The sequence below is a fragment of the Ctenocephalides felis genome, unplaced genomic scaffold, assembly GCF_003426905.1.
Source record: "Ctenocephalides felis isolate EL2017-DRISC unplaced genomic scaffold, ASM342690v1 CF-g0.4_SCAFFOLD_01886, whole genome shotgun sequence".
Classification (NCBI taxonomy): Eukaryota; Metazoa; Arthropoda; class Insecta; order Siphonaptera; family Pulicidae; genus Ctenocephalides; species Ctenocephalides felis.
In genome coordinates, this window is record NW_020538040.1 from 22,454,818 (window position 1) to 22,455,314 (window position 497).

At 35.8% G+C, this 497-nt stretch overlaps 1 pseudogene; it reads left to right on the plus strand.

The window, feature by feature from the left end:
• The first annotated feature begins 371 nt into the window (after window positions 1-371).
• The window catches only part of LOC113374764, a 39,351-nt pseudogene continuing 39,225 nt past the window's right edge, over window positions 372-497 (plus strand).

Sequence of the window (497 nt, forward strand, 5' to 3'; positions counted from 1 at the left end):
TTGTAGTAAGTTCATGCGGTAATAGATGTTCGAATTTAGAATAATGACAAGATGAAATTGGTTACATATTGTGTGAACCGAGAGTGGTTTCTACTTAGAATGCTGTGTTGTAAACAATTGTAAAAGTTTAATACACTTGTCATGATTAAGAAACTTTAAAGCACACAGAACTAAATTTGTGGTAGCACATTATGAGCTGTGTTCAAAAAGTACCAGGAACTTTTTAAAATTCTCGGATCTGGAGAGTCTGACTATCAAAAATTTTTGTTACTGTGTTGGTATATATTCCCCTCAAGTATGATAAAAATTTCAACTATATTCACTTTGTCTGTGGTAGTCGGTAAGGTTCGACGTGTTTCTATGGCTCTGCGATGCTTGAATCGATGATTGTTCAAACAATAGAAGAAACATGCAGTCCTTTCATGGGTTTGTCCAACTTTGGAAACAGGAAAACTCAACCGAATTCCGTATCTGGTGAATATGGAGATTGGGCCACG